Raw genomic sequence first — 19,359 nt, 5'->3', positions numbered from 1 at the left:
GGGACTCATTTTTCTCAGTCCTCTACACACCCAACTTCTTGGTGTCAGCCAAATGTCGTGGCTAAGAGCACGGGCTCTCAGGTCAGGCTGCCCAAGCTTGAACCCTGGTTCCAAAATTTATTAGATGCCCAATCCTGGTAAAAGTATTCATTTTCCTCAATTCTCAAGTAAAGATAGGGTTGTTATGACAGTTTAAATATTTTTTATAAAATGCTTGAAAAGGTGCCTCACACAGGTTAACCCCTCAACTGTCTCATTGATTTAGGTGTTCTTGGGGGAGGAGCTGGGCATTAATTTGAAAGAGGCTGACTCACCAAAAGAGACCATATAAGCTAAAGAGAACGAGCCCATTTATAATAATTATGTTGATTCCACTCTGCCCAGTGTAAGATTAAAATAGTTACAGGAAAATAAAGAAGTTGCATTTTGTTTGTGTACCTGGGTGCGGTACTTGAGAATTTGTGATTTCGGCACAGAAACATAGAGCCAAGAACCGCCTCTCATCCCTTTTGTGCCTCTCGCCACTGTTGCTTCTGGACCATGACCAACCTTCTAGACCAAGTTATGTTCAGTCAAAATTTCCCTTTCCACACCTCCTCAACTCCTCCTCCTGACTTCTCACCTTCACAACCTGAAATCTATGATTCCATCTAAACGGCTCCCCAGCATCACCAATGCTGCTTCATAAACCCAGCGAAGAATTTATAAACAAGTTTCTACTCTTTATCCTCCTGCTGTGGACATTGTTGTTGTTGTTGTTGTTGTTGGGCTCTGTGACATGGCTGTTTGTGGTTTTAGTTCTTCCCCTCTAGATGCTTCCTTTAACCTCTTGTAGCCACTCCTCCTCTCTTGGTTCTTGAAATGGTTTTCTGGTGCCATAGTTGGCTCTCAGTTCTTCTTACTCTCTATTTTTCTAGTGTCCAACTTATGACATCAGTTGCTACTTGGGAAGGCAAACACATCTAAATCTGAAATCCGGACTTTGTTTTTGAGTGCAAATACCACATATTTAACTGCCTATGTAATGAATGTTTCTTCTTACTTGGGCGTCCTCAAAGTCAACCTGTCTCCAGCTGAATTCACTCTTCATTCCCTACTCCCATTTTCAAAGTTCTCCAACTGTATGGTAAATGACATTCAACCCAGAACCTGGTGAGTTATCCTACCTTTCCTCCATCTCCATCAACCCTATCAGCAGCCAATTCTGTGGAGCCTGCCTCTTTGATCCCTTTCCTATCAGACTTTTCCCCTCCAGATCCTATCCTCGGCTTCTGCCTGCTTTGCTGCCCTCATTGAGTCTTGCCTAGAACACTGCAAAACCTCTATATGTTACACCTGTCTTGAGGCAGCCCACCTCCATTCCCGCATCAGAGAGATCTTTGAAAATCTAAACCAGAGCATTTCAGTTTCTTATTTAAACTCCTTTAATGAATCTCCATGCCTTCCAGCAATAGTTGTGAGTTGTAAGTCTGAATTTGTCATACAAAATTCTTGTTGGGGCCAATGCCTCATCCTCTAATCTTGCCCCATGGCCACACCAATCCAGAGATTCGGCTCTATCCTGCTACTGAAATTTATGCAATTTTACACATCCGGCCCTTTGGACCTGTTGTTCCATTTTCTTAAATGCTTCCCCTTAGGTAACCACCATACATCTTTCAAAATTCAAATCAGTGTCACCCTGAGTGACCTTTTTTTTTTTTTTTTTTTTAAACTTTTTTTTTTTTTTTGGGACAGAGAGAGACATAGCATGAACGGGGGAGGGGCAGAGAGAGAGGGAGACACAGAATCGGAAACAGGCTCCAGGCTCCGAGCCATCAGCCCAGAGCCTGACGCGGGGCTCGAACTCACGGACCGCGAGATCGTGACCTGGCTGAAGTCGGACGCTTAACCGACTGCGCCACCCAGGCGCCCCACCCTGAGTGACCTTTTAAACTGCCCTTAGTTCCATACCTGCTTCTCTACCTGCCCCCTGCTCATTATTCACTCATTGATTAGGGGCCTAGTGTCCTGTATGAAAAACCTGAACTTCTTTAGCTATAGTGTTTGTTTTGTTTTGATGCCTTCCATAATGAACTTTAGTCTTGAGGGCAGAGATTCCTAACTACTTCTTTAGTGCCTGGTAAATGGTAGGCACAGAGTTAGTGTTTATTGAATAAGTTAATGTATGAGTGAATGAGTGTGGCTTAATGCAGGTGAATGGATCTCTGGGAGATGCACTTGTGTGAGATCAAAGACTAATGAACATCTTTACTCTTCATAACCATGGGAAATGGGCAGTAGCTTAAATAGCAGAATAGGTGAATACAAATGCTCTTAACTTATACAAATCTCTTGCATCGTATTTATATTTACTATATCCTCCACATATTATTTTATTGTATATTTATCATATCATTATAATATATGTCATAATTTATTATATTATGGTGCATAAAAAGTATATGTTATTTAACTTATTTTATGTTTAGTCTATAGGCCTTTTTGTAAGAAAAACCCTCTTCCATGTTCCTGTGAATTTATTCTTTATTGATAGATACTCTTTTAGCTTTTAGCCATGTTTCCTCTGGTATCATTCAGTGAATATATAATCATCCTACAAGAGTTTACATGAACCACATATCATTGTGCAACAAATAATAATTGCACAAGTTAACCTATAAATTAGATTTAGACACTAACTAGGATAGTGTCTGGGCATGTTAAGTGATGTCCCTATATCCACTGTTTGGGACAGCCATTTGGCTGTCCTACAATTTCAAATGCCCTTTTCATTTTTCTTAAGCCCCAGGAATTTGGTGTGATTTCATTTATGGGAGTTGACACTTTATTACTTCCTCCTGGGTTTCTTTCTGTCATGAAATGGAACACTTTTTTTTTTTTCCTCAATAATCCCTCCCTCAATGGCCCAATAAATAAATTGAGAAACTCAACTCTTACAACTTGATGTTCTTTCTTAGGTGTTTTTGGAAATTTTCTTGTTTTTTGTCCAGAGAATCATCCAATGAAAGTGCCTTCACCATCTGGTTCTTATCCTTTTCTCTGGATAGGATATCCAGGTTGGCCCCTGAGTCCCCAGGAATGAAAATAAAACTTCTTCATTGGGCTTCCCCCCAAATTTTTCCCAAAGCTTCAGACAGACCTTCAAGCTGTGGAAATTTGTGGAAGTCACCTCCTTCATTCTTAGAAAACTTCTCTTTCACTCCAAGCTTGGAAGCTTAGACCTTAAATATGGTTTAGTGTTTTCACCTTATGGTATATTTTGGTTAACAGCTACTCTTAGCATTAATTTAGTTTATTTTATCAATTACTTTTCCTTCATAGTTTTGTGTAAGAAACTCTTCTCCTCCCAAAGAGACTAACAATATTGTCCTCTATCTACTACTAAAAGATCTAGAAATTGGCCTTTTGCAGTTAAGTCTTTAATAAATGAGAATTGATTACCAATTACCCAGGCATCATTTATTAATCTCTCCCCAAGTAGTCTACAGGATGTCTGATATCAGTCAAATATCAAGTTTCCACATGTGTGATAGGCTTCTGGCATCTGTTTTCCTTTCCATTGGTCAATCTGTCTGTTTGCGTGCCAGAGTCACATTATCTTTATAACGTCATGTTTATAAGTCTGGATACCTGGTAAGGCAAGTACCCCTTATGTATTCTTCTTTAGAAATGTCTAGTCTATTGTAGACCCTTTGGTCTTCCATATAATTTTTAGAATGGGCTTGCAAAGTTTATAGGAAAAAAAGTTTCAGATGTTGATCTGAAACGGTGTGGAAAGAATTGACATATTTACAATATTAAGTCTTCCTGTCCATGAGCATGGTATTTATCCGTCTCTGTCTTGGATACTTCTTGTACACCTCTGCAAGTTCTCTCATTCTAGACACGGCTGCAGTGACCAATTCCATGCCAACTTCAACTAGCTTCACATATGTGGATAGGACAGTGCCTCACCTCGCCCTAAACTTCTGTCAAGTCTTTTTGCTTTCTAGGCAGGGTCTTTTTTATTGTAAGATGTTTGCAGGAAACCACTCAGAACATACATGTCACATCCTGGAAGATGGGGTGGTTCATACCCTGTTAGGCAACCCTTGATCGCTGGAGAATGGGAATCAATAGATGCAACTGCCTTCATTCACAAGGAAGGGAGGTATGAGACCCTTTTCATAAAGCTTTTCAGATGACTACATGGCAGTAAATATCCAGTTGCCTATAGCAACAGCCAACTCAGTAATTCAGTAATGCAACCTTGCATTGATTCTCTCTCCTTCCCTGTTTAACTTCCTTTATCCCTCATTCCTTCCTGTAAAATCAGACTAATAAACGACTTTTACAAAAGGCTTTTTCTCAGGTTTCTACCTTTAGGGGGTGGAGAGACCCAGACTGAATCAAACTTCTTTTAATTATGTTTTCTTGAGTGACTTTTAATACAGATTAATAACATTCTGTATACATCTCTGTGTATCTTTTGTTAGACTTTTTTTTAGGTTATCATATTTTCTTTTAAACAGTTTTCTCTTTTTTTTAAATATTTTTTTTAATGTTTATTAGTTTTTGAGAGAGAGAGAGAGAGACAGAGCATGAGTGTGGGAGGGGCAGAAAGATAGGGAGACAGAATCCTAGGCAGGGTCCTGGCTCTGAGCTGTCAGTGCAGAGCCCCATGTGGGGCTCCAACCCATGGACCACGAGATTATGACCTGAGCCGAAGTCAGATGCTTAACTGACTGAGCCACCCAGGCGCCGCTAGGTTATCATATTTTTATTGCTATTGCAGATAGTGTCTTTTTTTCACAATATTTTCTATTAATTACATTAATTGCTAATGTACAGAGATGAGTTTAATTATGCATATTGATCTCATATCCAGTCTCTTTGCTAAACTCTCTCATCCAATTAAACCTATCTGTATGTCTTTTGGGGATTTTCATGTAGACACATTTTTTCTGTAAATAGTGACTCTTCTTTATGCATTTTATCTGCCTTTATATCTTTTATTTCTTTATTTGTCTTACTTCTCTAGCTCCAGTATTGAATAAGAGTGGTGAAATTAGGCACCTGCTTTTTCCTAAGTTTTAAAAGTAGGTTTCTAATATTTTTACTATTAAATATGATGTTTTCTGTAGGATTTTGATAGATACTCTGTTTTTAGGTTGATAATGTGCACTTTTGTTGCATCTTAAAATTTTTTAAAGTCATGATTTAATATTAATTTATATCTAATGCTTTTTCTGTTTCTCTTGATACAATCTTAATTTAACAAGATAATGATGTTTATACATTTACTACTTTGAAATGAACCTTGCATTTCTGAAATAAGCCCAGTTTGGTCATGGTGTATTATTATTATTATTATTATATATAACTGGGTTTGATTTGCTATGATTTTGAATAGGCTAATTGCATCTACATTCATGAAAGAAATTGGCTTGTAATTTCCTTTCTCTTTCTCTTACAGTTATTGTGTGATTTTGTTGTCAAAGCTATATGGACTTTGCAGAATGAGTTGGTTGGTAATTCCTTCCTTGCTATAATGTGAAAGATATTTTTTAAGATTGGAAAGACCTTGAGGACTTGGTAGATTTTGACTGTTAAAGCATTTGGACTCAGTGTTGTTAAAGAATTATTATTATTTTTTTAGCCACTGATTCAATTTCTTTAATTGTTAGAGAAGTCTTTGGGTATTGTAGATCTCCCCGAGTCTGATTTGTTAGGAAAAATTCTCTAGACATGTATTCATTTCACCAAAGTTTCCAAATTTTTTGGCATATTTTTTTTTTTCATATTCTCCTGGAACTTTTGCTATCTCCTTACTTTTATTCCAAACATTTTTTGTGCCTTCTCACCTTTTCCTTATAGTTGTGTTGGAAGTTTATTAGTTTTTGCAAAGTCCAACTTTTGGCTTTGTTGATCTTCTTTTTTTTAAAAGTAATCTCTACATGCATTGTGGGGCTCAAACTCACAACTCCAAGATCAAGAGTCGCATGCTATACCGACTCAGCCAGCCAGGTGCCCCATATTTTATCTTTTAGTAATTTTGTTGATTTATTATTTTCTAACTCCAAACTCTTTCCAATATTTTGCTAATTTGGGCATGTGGCTCATTAATTTTTAGCTTTTCTTCTTTTTTTAAATATAATGTAAGCTGGGGCGCCTGGGTGGCTCAGTCGGTTGGGCGTCTGACTTCGGCTCAGGTCACGATCTCGCGGTCCGCGGGTTCGAGCCCCACATCGGGCTCTGGGCTGATGGCTCGGAGCCTGGAGCCTGCTTCCGATTCTGTGTCTCCCTCTCTCTCTGCCCCTCCCCCGTTCATGCTCTGTCTCTCCCTGTCTCAAAAATAAAAATAAAACGTTAAAAAAATTAAAAAAAAATAAATATAATGTAAGCTGTTGTTATTTTTCCAAGTACCATTTCTGCTATATTCCACAATACATCTCAGTTTTGAGCCTTTTAAGTATCTATTCTGATTTCACCTTTGACAACTGAGTTCTTTGGTAGTGTGTTTGACAAACTGGCTTTTTTTTTTCTTTATATTTTGTTAATGACACCTAGTTAATTTGCATTGTCTAAAGTGAATGAGCCCATAACATAAACCAATATTTCAAAATTTTTGAGATATTATTTATGGTCAGTTATGCAGTGAATTTTGCATTGTGCATGAGAAAAATACTTATTTTCCAGTTTGGGGGTGGAGGTTCGGTTAACTGTGTCGTACATTCTTTTCCATCTTAATTTTTTTCTCTCGACCCAAGTGAAAGAAGTGTGTTGAAACCTCCCATCCGATGATGGCATTACCAGTTTCATCCTATAGTTCTATTAAATTTCACCTGCTATATTAGTAGATGTGTATAAATTTATAATTATCATTCTGGGTGAACTGAGACTTTTATGATCACATAATGACCTTCTCTATCCATGAAATGTTTTTTATCTTAATCTATTTTTTTCTGATAATGTCTTCTTTAGTTTAGAATTTAAACGGTCATCTTTTTCTTCATTTATAAACTTTACATGTCATTAGGTTATAGGTATTTTTTTTTCCAAGCAATCTGGCAATCTCTTTCAACTGCCATGTCAAATTTATTTACATTAATTTTCAGTATATGTGCTGTCGAAGCGAGCACTACATTCGTTTTCATTATGGATATTTTAAAATTGCTTTACTCTTTTTTTAGGATTTCTAGATTCCCTGCTTCTTCTATATTTCTTGTTTGTTAAATCAGTTAAGTGAGTTATTTTTGAAAATTAAACACCTTATTTCTATTATTTTCATAATTACTTCTCAAATATTGCCATGCATAATAAAATAATCCCATTCTCAGGGGATTAGAACAATTTAACAATTTAACTCAAATTACTTCATTGCAGCTTTTATTCTATTTTGTCAAAATTTTAATTCTCTTTTTTAAAACCCCATAAACTTGCAACATGTTTTATAGAGACAATACCTCTTTGCATTTATTCACATATTGACTTCTCTTTTGCTTCCCATTACTTCTTTGATATCAGACCATCCTTTTGGAGTAATCTTTCTCTCTCTTCAACTTTCACTCTCCTTTCTTTTTCAGCATAGATCTGTTTGAGGTTTAAAAAATTTCTCATTTTTTAAAATCTGAAAATGCTTTCATTTCACCTACGGTAACTTAAAAAATTTATTGATGTATAAGTCATATGTAGTTAGGCATATAAATTTTATATATACAGCTAAATAAATTTTGCACATATAAATATATCCATTAAAATTTTGCATGTACACATGCACACGCACACACGTACATGCACATGCACACACACGTACATGCACACGCACACACACACACACACACACACACATTTAACCACCCTCCAAATCAAGATATAGACTATTTCCAACCACCTGGCAGGCTCATTCTTCTTGTTTCCATTTAGTATACTCCAAAAGTACTGTTTTGACATTTATTATTGTAGATTAGTTTTAAAACTTCACATTAAGATAATTTTATAATGTATACTCTTTTTTTTTTAGTATGGCTTATTTTATTCAAAATTTTGTCTATGTGATTCATTCCTATCATTCCATGTAGCTGTAACTTATCTCTTTTCACTGTTGTACAGAATTGCATTATATGCAACTGTCATACTTTATTCATTCTATTGTTGATTGATATTTGATTTGTTTGAACTTCTTTGGCTATTATGAATTAAGTTGCTGAAAACTTTTTCTATATATCTTTAGGGACCATAAGCCCTTATTTCTTTTATGTATATATTTAGGAATGGAATTGCTGGGTAATAGGTATAATAGGAAAGGAGTTCTTAGTTAATATATTTAAATATATATAAATATTTTATATATATGTTTACTTTTAGTAGGTATTGCCACAGAGTGTGCTAAAATTATTATACTAACTCATATCATAGAAGCAGTAATAAGAGTTTAAGTTGGGGGCGCCTGGGTGGCTCAGTTGGTTGAGTGTCTGACTGCAGCTCAGGTCATGGTCTCGCAGTTCGTGAGTTAGAGCCCCGCGTTGGGCTCTGTGCTAACAAACAGCTCGGAACCTGGAGCCTGCTTCGGATTCTGTGTCTCCCTCTTTCTCTCTCCCCCTCCCCTGCTCACGCTCTGTCTCTCAAAAATAAAAAAAATTAAAAATAAATAAATAAGTTTAAGTCATCTTCTTACTCTTGCCAACACTTGGCACTGTTTATCTTTTTAATATGCCGTTCTGATATGGATGTGGTGGGATTTCGGTGTAGTTTTAATTTGCATTCTCCTAGTAACAAAAGATTGATGAACATCTTTTGTATTCTTAACGGCCATTTGGAAATTCTTTTGTGAACTGCCTGCTCACATGTTTTGCTCACTTTTAATTTTTTTCTTATTAATTTATAAGTTTTTTTTAATATATCACCTTTGTTCTTAAAAAGCAATTTTGCTGAGTACACAATTCTCACTTGAAATTTCTTCATGTTTTTATCCTTGATGGTTCATGGTCTCTAGGTGCTGGCTTCTTTTTAATTTACTTTGGTAGGCAAACACTGTGTTCTGTTTTGTGAATTGCGAGCTTCCATGATATTTATCTTACACATTGTTCTTTTCCATCCTTTTTAGTTCCTCATTCAAACGATCCAGTAAGACACATACAGACTTCCTTCTACGCTTCCTATGTCTTAACCTCTTTTTGTGTCTTCCATCTCTGAGACTCACTTGTCTGCATTCTTCTTGATTCATAAGCTTTTTTCACCCCTAGTCCACTGATCTCAACTCATCTATATCTGTTTTCTATTTAATCTGTCAAATGAGCTTTTAATCTGATATTTTTAAATTTTTTTATTTCTATAATTCCTTCTGGAGCACTTTTCCAACATGCCTGGTAATTTTGGTCTTGCTCAATAATTCAAAACAAGTAGAAAGAATTCTAATACTCCCATACCTGAAGACTTTAAAGGTCTAAATTGGCTGTTTCTGCTGACTTCAAGGTGATTTTTTTCCCCACGTGTGTATGCTGATCTTTCATTGTAAATTCATGCTGTCGATTTTACTCCAGGGTAACCTGGGAGTTAAGAGAATTTAACTGACAGTTAAACTTGCTGTAAGACATATGGAGAAGCTTGCTGCGATTATAGAACATGTTCTTTTGCAAAATCTGAAACTCACTAACGTATCATGTAACTTTTTTTTTTGGCCTGTTTACTAAGCGCCAGATGCATTATCTAAAGTTTCTCCTGAGAGGATTTGCATTTGCTGTTAGTAAGATTCAGGGGGCACTATACATTCTAACTTCTTTAGAAAACACATTCTCAAAATGTACAAGGTATGTTTCTCTCTCTCTCTCTCTCTCTCTCTCTCTCTCTTTCTCAGTTTAATATTATCTAGACCCTGCCAAGTCCCGTGGTTCCATCAGTCCGGGCTTCAGCCTCCCTACCGCTGCCATGCCGGTCTAAGCCTCATCCTGGCCACAGAGATGAACCGGGCACCTGCAGGCAGGTTAACACTGCTCTTCTCTCGGCCCCTCACTGACCACTCCAGTTTCCTTTCACTTTGAGGGGTTTGGGGAACCTCTTGGAGATTTCTTTTACCTCTTGTGAGCTCAGCAATTACTCTTTATGCAGAATTCTTTCTGCTGCCAGAAAACAGAAGTCATCCTTTTCCCAGACAGATTATAAAGAGGCCATTTTCACAGTGATCTACAGTTTCGAATGGTGCTCTGTGGAACCCTCAGCGCCACCTTGGTGGGGACCGTGGTAGTTGATGGGGAAGGAGATGAATATGAATGAGGTGGGAACAGAGAGACAAGAGTCCAGGCCCTTTAGCCCTGGCTTTATGTAGCATTTTTCAATGTGGCCTGCAAATGGGATTTTCATGACAGAAGGGTTCCAAATCTTTAACATTTATCCAAATCAAATGAATGATTTCATTATTCCCAGTTAAGTTTATCCATTCCACACAGCCCTAAAAGATTTGGGGATGATTTAATGTCCTTTAGGAAGTACAGGTTTTTAATGTCAAAATAGTGTAAACACACAGAAGCAAAAGAAGAAAAATCTAGCATAGGAAGAAAGAAGTCACTGCCTCAGGAGAGAAGATCATACTTTAAGGGCAGATTGGACAGAGAATTGATCAGAGTGGGTAGATTTTAAGAGACAATAGTAACAATAATCACATTAAACATGTCACAAACCATGATCTTTCTCTGTTTAACTTTGATTCATAGGAAACTCTTCATGCCATCAGATTCATTTACTCGTGATATTACAAATATATATTGAGAATTGCAGTTTGTTCAAACATAGTCTTCTTGGAGATCTGCCTCCAGGTAAATTGTTTTGCCTGATTTTCATTCAATCCATTTTTATGAGTCTGTACTAAGTCAAAACACATACTGGAAAAGCAATTATATTAAAGTCAAGATTTGTATCAAAATATCACCACGTCTCTGAGAGTGCTAAGCTTGCTGTAAGACACGTGGAGAAGCTGGCTGCAATCACAGAACAAGTGCTTTTGAAGGATCCTGAAACTTACTAACATAGAAGTCTTCTTCCATTTTTTGTCTTTTTTTTTTTCCGGTGTGTTTAGGAAAACCGTGTGTTTACTACGTGCCAGATGCATTATCTAAAGTTTCTCATCCAGTTGTATTTAACACTTACAACTATTAAATTGTATACACTTCATTTAAAAAGAAAACGGGGTGAAAGAAGTTCAACAACTTGATTAACGTCCTGTAGATTGTAAGTGGTGGAACTAAGTTTGAAACTGATGTCTGGTTCCAAAGTTCCTGTGTGTGTGTGTGTGTACATATATGTATATGTGTATATATATGTATAAAATTTACGTGTACATATGTGTGTGAGGGTGTACATATAAGTCCATACTGCTTATTCTGGAAAAACCATTCTCAAAATGTAGAGGATGCAGGTTTCTCTCTCGCTTTTCCTTAAATACTGTTTCTTTGGTCATCGTCACCCATGAATGTGGTTGTCATGATTCAAATTTCACAGTTAAATAGCATTCTTTTGCATCTTATTTTATAAGATTTCTGCTACTGTAATAGTTTTTTGTTCATAGAAATCTTGTGAGATTAGTTAATATTGCTCTTTATTTTTTTATTTTTTATTTTTTTAACATTTATTTATTTTTGAGACAGAGAGAGACAGAGCATGAACAGGGAAGGGTCAGAGAGAGGGAGACACAGAATCTGAAACAGGCTCCAGGCTCTGAGCTGTCAGCACAGAGCCTGACGCGGGGCTCGAACTCACGGACCGCGAGATCATGACCTGAGCCGAAGTTGGACGCTCAACCGACTGAGCCACCCAGGCGCCCTGATATTGCTCTTTAAATAAAGAAAACAGAAAAAAATGGTTTGTGTGAAGTCACAACAGAGACCTGACTGAAGTCGAATCACATTAATATCCTTGGGGAACTTCAGAGCCATCTTCTTACTGTAAGTTTCTTACGTTAAAATGTCAAGGAAAACCCACTCTTGAAATTATTTATGTTAGATAAGCCTATCCTTTTAGATAGAAGAGCGGGATTTCTGATCCTTTTTTGGTGCTATCTTTAACAGCTCCAAAAACCTTCTTAAGCGCATATCATAAATACTTGCCCTTTCTTAGGACTGTCAAATATATTTTATTAACTGACTCCAGGAGCATGTGGATAAACTCTGCATAATGGCCAAAGAAGCACAGTAAATTGTTTTGAAAAGTAGAATGAAACCTTGCTGTTTTTGCATATCATCTTTTCTTTGTCCTGTATTTCATAGTTTTCTGATCTGTATATTAAATGAGAGAAAGGCATTGTAATTTTGGTGAGGTCAACACTAGGATACATAACTATGCCGTTTTAGTTCCTATGGTTCATATTGATAGTTTTAGGTGCTTAAGGGAAGTGACAAAGAGCTCTCTGGTTATGTCATAAAACTAAAACTGCCTCTATTTATGAATTAACTACTTAAATACTTAAAGTAACTTTAAATTAAAAAAAAAAAACCTAATGGTCCTGTATTTTATAAACAAGTAAGAAGAATACAAGAAGAAAGCAAGGTGAGTGAAGACGTTATTTGACCAAGAGACGGAAAACCAATGCCTTGGTTAAACCACTTAAGCCATTTGGCACTTCTTATCTTTTCGGAACAATGAGGAGACTGTACCCCAATAATCAGATCTTTTATGCTGATGCCTACAGCTGGCGAACCATTTATACAGATGTTATAGGTAAAAACCCAGCAGCAGCAGACTGCTCTACTTGAAGTCAGAGTGTGTGTGTGACGTATGTGTGTGGAGAGTGTGTGTGAGTGTGCCATATGTGTGTATGCGTGCACACGGATGCACATGCACAGTGTGTGTGTGTGTGTGTGTGTGTCTGCGCCTGAGCCCTGGTCTGAGCCCTTTCCTGCAGAGAAACTGCCACAGCATTCCTTCTACTTGCAGGACTTCAATTTGAAAATCATTATTTAGAGAATTTCTAAAATCCAGCTCTGTTATTTTATGAATTCTTCTTGGTTGGTTAAAGAAGACTCATGTACTTGTCTACAGTTAACATAAATCTCGAGTTGCCGAAAATATTTTGCTTAGAAACTAGCCATTGTGATTCCTTGAGTATAATGTGAGGCAGTTTTTGATATTCATGTATGCGATATATTCAACCATAAATCAGAGAATACATTAAAGAATTTTACATTTTCCTATGGGAAGAACTTTAAAATCATAGCTGAAAGGCCAGGAAAATAGGAGTGGCTTTAGGAGTATAAATGAGGCTCACCGTAATTATCACAATCAATTACACAGTTCACGTAACTAAGGAAAAGCATGTGGGGAAAGAATACATCTTACGTGGGGGGGTAAAAGGAGAAAAGAAGAATGCATTTCCCCAGAAGAGAGAAGGGAATAATAATGAGTAGTTTGGGAAAGTTATTTGTTATAGAATCAAGGCTAATATGCCAAGAAAGTGGAACCACAAAGATTATGCTCTCTGGTGTCAGGCAAGCTGGCTTCGCAGCACACTGTGAAAGGGTGCTGTGGTGAACATCTGCTTTCAACAAAAAGAAGACAAACGTCATGGTACCAACAATTCCAGGCATCTTACCAAGAAGTCTCTTTGCTCAAGCTAATTTATGTGAGATGCACATTTCCAGTTTCTGCCGGAATTCGAGGCAGTTTGTTGGTTTGGTCAGCGAGCCGATGGCATTGGCAGATCAGATGTAATCAAACGGGTTGCTGTCCTCCCTGCGTGCACGGGAAGGCCGGCTCCTCTGAAGGCCTCCAGGGAAGCTCCTGGGTACATTGCAGAACGACACCCAACAGAGAGAAGGGCTGCAAGACCGAGCACAAAACCTGCAGGCCTGGGCTTTAGAGATGGTTTAGATATTTTAAAAACACACTCAAGGCTTTTTCAGTCTATTCAGCTTGCATTATGCAAGGAGGCAATTAGGAACCTGGTAGCCGATTTCAAACTGTACTTCCTCTACTCCTAGAAGAAGCTCTTCTCACACAAAGCCGCATTCTCAGACATCCTCGACAGTCATTCAGTTGGCAGTAAGGGCCACATTCAGACGCTACAGAAACGCATTTAGAAAACTACGTGAGAGAAATTGTGCCATTTTGCAAGGTTAACACGGTACTGAGACATGAGTATCAGATAAAATCTTTAGCACACTTAAGGCTTTTGTTGCTAATGCACCTGTCTCAATTCTGCTGCCTAATGACACATGCTCAGACGGTCCGCTAAAAAGACTGCAATGACGATATTAGTAATCAGTCAGCACAACTATCAGGATGCTCTTAGACACTGAATAGCAATGCAATCAACTTGCAACTAAGTCTACAGAACTATCTACAGATAGTTGATCTAGAACTGACAGTAAGAAGTCAAACCCATCACAAATGAGAATCCCCAAATTCAAAAATGCTGTATTAATATTACCAACAGGTCCTGGAAGGTAAGAATATAGATGAAAGAACATTTTTCTAAGCGGCTCTGGAGCAGTGACCTGACACGGAGACAGGGGATTAACTGCATTTCGTGCAGCATCGCTGAGTACAGTTTGTGAAATGCAAAGAAACAGTAGCAGAGGAACTACCAGGATGCATGATAGTAAGAAACAGAATTTCCAAATGACTCACGATAGAGAAAACTAAGTAAGTTAACAGGCTAATTGTTTTTTACTTATAAAATTTGCCATTTGTTTGAATCAACAGAGATATTTTACTCATTATTCTAGATAGTCCAAGATACCTGTGGAACTTATAGTTGATGCCCTCCTGCTTTCAGGAGCCCATATAAAAACCCTTACCCCTAGCTGCTCCTGGGGCTATGCTCTGTAGGATACTCCCACCTGCCAGCAGAATATGTCTTTCTCCCTTTAATCTATCTATTGCCAGTTCCCCCACCCACCCCAAGTCAGACCTAGATTGGTGGAGAAGTTTTTCCTTCTCCCAACTGCCGCTGCTAGGCACGAACACCGTGGCTCGCACTGCCAAGATCGACATCACAGGACACCAGACAAAGCTGTTGCCTTTGAAAGCAGGTGTAGCCGCAGCGACTACTTGCCCCTCACGGGCTGGCCGCCTGTGCCTAGCTCCTGCCCTTTCATGTCCTCAACTGCTGCTTGAAAGGCAGTGGGTCTGTCTGGTGGGTGGAGCCCCCACCGTGCAGGGTGACCGCTGGATGCCAACCCCCCAGCCGCCAGGGCAAGGTTTGGGCATTTTGTTTCAATATTAGTAACTGGACCCTCTCTCAAAAGGTTCTGGATACCTCTTAAAGAAAGAGAGTTTTTTGTTTTTTGGTTTTTTTTTTTTTTTTTTTTTACCTTAAAAGAATAAAACAACTCTCTGAAAACACCGTATAGCCTTTGAAATCTGCCAGGCTTCTTTACCTGGATTCTAGGGAAGAGCAATTTTTTTTTTTTTTTTGTCTTTTGGCCGAACATTTAGGAATGCTCGTTTCCGATCGTAGACCGGACACAATTTGAGGCATTAAATCTGTGACGTGGCATTTAGCCCTACACATAATTCATGTGTTAAATACCTTACCTATTAAGTGCAAAGTTTACACGTCACGACAAGATTGCTCTAACTGCCAAATTAGAAGCTCAGGGTGCTATGCTCAAACAATTTTGCCTTAAACATCATTACCAGTAATAATCTGTGGGATCGGAGTCTGGCTGGATGTTTGGCTGGTGATGTGCGAGGTGGAAAGGAATACAGCTGACCGCTCATCAGCTCAGTGAGCTAAGCATGGCTAAGCAGCAGAGACTTGCTTTTATGAGCTTGTCCAGTATAGGTCTATATAATTTTTATTTAGCCATTTATGAGTCAGGAGACGCAAGGCTGTCTAATTAAAAATGCCCTTCTGTACAGGCTCTTTTCAGACCCAAACCACACTTTCATACAAAGGAATGCATAAATATACATGATAATTGACTCTAATGACAGGAAAAGAATGTGATGAAACATTTCCTGATAAAATCTGGTCTCAGGCATGCAAAGGGGATGAGGACTCCTCTTCAGTCACTGTGATTTACAACATAAAGGGAGAAATTCTAAAGGGTGAGGTAATTTTCCTCTAAATGCAGAATATATGTATGAAGAAAAGCAGAGGGCCTTTGTGTTATCTGGACAAGGAAAAATTATAAATGTTCCCTAGATGGAAAAGGGAAATCCCATTTGACAAGCCAGCCTTCCTTCATGGCCTTTTTAGTTTCTAGGTACCCAGTCAATGTTTCAATTCCTCTTACAAGTTCGCCGTGCTCCTGATTACAGAGCAGTTAGGCTTTGTAAGCAACGTGAAAAGGACATTGTTTCTGGGCTTTCTTCCATTGTTGTTTTAGAGCATGCCTCTAGACACACGTCCCCTATTCTATTATGAATCTGGCATTCTTCAGAGATATGGAATGCAATTATAATGACCAAAGATCTTAGTGTTTGAAAATGAATCTTTAAAACTAGACACAGTTGTTAGAACACAATGGCAAGGCCTTCAGTAAACATTCCATGCATCTTGGAGGTAGTGGAATTTACAGAGACCTCCTTGCACACATGCTATATATTAATAAAGCCCAATGTGACAGTTAGCAGAAAGATAGTTTATCTGATTTCTTATCTTATAGGCATTCACTGTTGAGCTTCTCACAGAAATAGCTTTAGTTCTCTTAGGAATAGAAATTGAGAAAACACACAAACAAATAAAACTCTAAAGCAATAAACAAATATTTCATCTGATTCAAAAGAAAGGATTTTCGCAATCAAAAGAATCGTCAACAGAGTAGCTTGCTACCTGCATGAATAGCGAGCACCTGACAGATTTAGTGTTTACAATGCACATTATATAAGAAAAACAGGCAAAATCACATGTTTTACACATGGATGTGCTTCCTTTGTAACAATGGAAGTGGGTTTAGTAAAGGATATGGAAATACTCTTAGCTGATTTAAAGGATATGTTTTCAAAGAGTCCGAATTATTTACTGAAACAGTTCTTAAACTAAGTGATGGGACTAGTGGCTCACAACTGCACCAAAATAATGGACAATCTTTTACAAATATCCATGCAAGTTAAATATTTATTCTGTTACAAATTTAAGAACCAGATAGTTATGAGTTTTTACTTTTTATTTTTTAAAAAAGTGTACTTATTTATTTTGAAAGAGAGAGCACAAGTGGGGGAGGGGCAGAGAGTGAAGGAGAGAGACCATCCCAAGCAGGCTCCATACCATCAGCCCAGAGCCCACTGTGGGGCCTGAACCCACGAACCTGTGAGATCATGACCTGAGGCAAAACCAAGAGTCTGACACTCAACCGATGAGCCACCCAGGTGCCTCCAATAGGACTTTTTAAATAATGGCCATCTACAGCCTCAGAGACTCTGTCTTACACTTTAACCTGCTTTTCTCACCTTTTTCATCTTAAAGGACTCTGACAACTGAACCCTTGGCTTTCTGGTTGACACAGCAGTCTCCTGGAACGTGGCAAACAGGGTCCACTGAGCTCGGAACACTAGCACAATGGTCAATCTGTTGCCTCACAGAATTACAGTGGGAAGCTAGAGGTAGAGAATGTCTGTTACCTCCCTTCCTCCTCCCTGTCTCTCCTACTCCACCGCCCTCTCTTTAGATTTCCACTGGTCCTCACTTTTTTCCCCTTGACTTGAGGAAAGCCTTACGCGTCAGAAAAACCTTTGTGTGACAGCATACCTCAGTCCTCGTGGAGGACAGCTTGCATCTAAATAAGATTTTAGGGAGGGGGGGAACCTTTTAAAGAAGGTTTCGCTAAAGGAATCTTTCTTGGCATTTTTGACTCCCTAGCCTGTCACAACACGTTTCTTTCCTCGTTTTCATTCATTTACTGAATTGGGCTTCCTCTGTCACCGTTTGGGGGCTCCTCTGCCCACATGTTATACGTTGGCATCCCTAGTGTTCTTTCACTTCCTACTGCCTGCTCTTCTCCTTCCAACACTCTCCCTAGTGACCCCATCCATGTTCATGGTTCCAGACACCCACCTGCCCTCCAGCCAACACCTTTCTCCTGAGCTTCAGATTAATATCCAACTCCTTTCTGGAAATCTTCATGCCATGAACTGAATGTTTATGTCTCTTTAAAATTCAGATGTTGAAATCTTAATCCACAGGGTGATGCTATTAGAAGGTGGGGCCTTTGAGAGGCTAAACCCTCATGAATGGAATTATTTCCTTTATAAAGGAGGCCCTACAGAGATCCCTCTTTTGTGCTATGGGAGGTCAGGGTGAAAAGACATGGTCTATGAACCAGGAAATGGGCTCTTACCAGACACTGAATCTGTCAACATCTGGATTTTGGGTTTCCTAGTCTCCAGAACTCTGAGAAATAAACTTCTCTTGTTTATAATCCACCTGGTTTATGGTATTTGTTATAGCAGCCCGGAAGGACTAAGACACTTCACCTTGCTATCCTTAAATCATCTTAAATGCAACTTTCTCCAAACAGAATGCTTTGTCTTCTGGACACCCTTGCTCTCCTTCTGCTGTCAGTTGGTGGCATCTACATGGTCGCACAAGACAGAAAACTGATTGACAGCAAAACCTAAACCCAATTTTCAACTGAGCGAGGGCTCCTGGCCAAAGGGAGACATGGGAAGGCCACGAGGGAGTAGAGAATCCCACCTCTTTGTTTTTGAATTTGGGTTTCTCGTTCCAAGTTCTGCTTGACTGCCATGGAGGATGGCCTTGAGTCCAACTAGCTCCCTACAACGAATAGAGACCTGGAGTGGTAGAGAGAATGGGAGTTTAGTTTTTGTGGCGAAGTGAGGCATATCACTTAGTGGCAGTTGCCAGCAATAGAACAGTCAGGGCCTGTGTGATGGTGCCACGATGACATCAGTGTCCCAGGCTATTGTATTTTTAACTCCTCCATCCTTAGCAATTAGTGCTTATCCTCAAGGTGCACAGAAAAGGCTGCTGAAGCTCCAGCCATCATACCCATGTTCTCTTTAGAAAAGAAGGGAGAGAAACAAAGGAACTTTCCAGCAGCTGTGTCCAATGCATTTTTCTAGCTTTTCATTGGCTACTTCTAGAAGGAAAAGTGGCTGGAATCTTTTTCTGTACCTAATAATGTGCGTGTTCTATTCAGTAAGAAGATGACTTCATGGATAGTAGGTAGGAAACTAGCAGTATCTGGTACTGGGGATTCTAAAAAGAGCTTGAGGGGCACCTGGGTGGCTCAGTCGGTTGAGCGTCCGACTTCAGCTCAGGTCACAATCTCACCGTTCGTGAGTTCGAGCCCCGCGTCAGGCTCTGGGCTGATGGCTCAGAGCCTGGAGACTGCTTCCGATTCTGTGTCTCTCTCTCTCTCTGCCCCTCCCCCATTCATGCTCTGTCTCTCTCTGTCTCAAAAATAAATAAACATTAAAAAA

The 19,359-nt window shown here is 38.8% G+C and overlaps 1 long non-coding RNA gene across 3 annotated transcripts in view; it reads right to left on the bottom strand.

The window, feature by feature from the left end:
* LOC125923449 (uncharacterized) overlaps positions 1–17,533 on the bottom strand; it is a 78,944-nt gene extending 61,411 nt beyond the window's left edge. Inside the window, exons 1-3 of one of the 3 annotated variants that reach the window (XR_007458045.1) lie at positions 17,368–17,520; positions 9,411–9,530; positions 7,359–7,575 (exon numbers count right to left, since the gene is read on the bottom strand). This is a non-coding gene — a long non-coding RNA (uncharacterized LOC125923449). Of the gene's footprint in view, positions 1–7,358; positions 7,576–9,410; positions 9,531–17,367 lie in introns of those variants that run through there. The other 2 variants (XR_007458044.1, XR_007458046.1) reach the window with 2 other exon arrangements.
* Positions 17,534–19,359: the final 1,826 nt, after the last annotated feature.

Source organism: Panthera uncia, chromosome B1 (assembly GCF_023721935.1).
Source record: "Panthera uncia isolate 11264 chromosome B1, Puncia_PCG_1.0, whole genome shotgun sequence".
In the NCBI taxonomy this organism is placed as follows: domain Eukaryota; kingdom Metazoa; phylum Chordata; class Mammalia; order Carnivora; family Felidae; genus Panthera; species Panthera uncia.
Note: the sequence above shows the minus strand (reverse complement) of the source record. Positions and strands in the feature narration are given on the sequence as shown.